This window comes from Macadamia integrifolia, chromosome 2, assembly GCF_013358625.1.
Source record: "Macadamia integrifolia cultivar HAES 741 chromosome 2, SCU_Mint_v3, whole genome shotgun sequence".
Classification (NCBI taxonomy): domain Eukaryota; kingdom Viridiplantae; phylum Streptophyta; class Magnoliopsida; order Proteales; family Proteaceae; genus Macadamia; species Macadamia integrifolia.
The window spans coordinates 24,082,996-24,083,618 of NC_056558.1; the positions used below are offsets into that span (position 1 = coordinate 24,082,996).

At 36.0% G+C, this 623-nt stretch overlaps 1 non-coding gene across 1 annotated transcript; it reads right to left on the reverse strand.

Annotated features, from left to right (window-relative positions):
• Nucleotides 1-516: 516 nt before the first annotated feature.
• On the reverse strand, nucleotides 517-623 carry LOC122072430. Its single transcript, XR_006138445.1, has one exon. It is a non-coding gene; the product is annotated as a small nucleolar RNA R71 (small nucleolar RNA).

Sequence of the window (623 nt, forward strand, 5' to 3'; positions counted from 1 at the left end):
TCTTATTCTAGTTGTGGATAGTTTTTTGTTGCATGAGTACTAAGTCAGTACATAATACTGAGAATTGATCAGAACGAAGTGATCTCACAAGTAGTGACCTATATGTATATTCTAATCAATCCCTTTTATTATAGAAGGCCAACAACAAAACCCTCCACCTAAATTTCTGAAAGATAGGTTCTACTCTGCTAGAGCAGCCCAACCTTCTTGCATAATTCTACCAAAAGCTCAGGGCAATAATTTTGTGCTCAAATCTCAATTCATCATTACATTGTCCCACTTCCATGGGCTGATCTCTAAGGATGCATACTTATTTCTAAGGGAATTTGAAGAGATATGTGTCCTAATTAAGATCCAACACTTTCTGATGATGCTATTAAGCTTAGGTTCATCACTTTTGCATTAAAAGTCTAAGCTAAGAAGTGGTTGCATAGGTTACCCATAAATTCTATAACCATATGGGAACACTTCACGGTTGTTTTCCTTAAGAAGTTTTTCCCAACTCACAAGACCAATAAGCTTAGAAGTGATATCATTCAATTTAGAAAAAAACCTAGTGAGTCATTTTCTAAACTTATGGAGAGATTCAAGGATCTACTCCAAGAATGCCCTCACCATGGTCT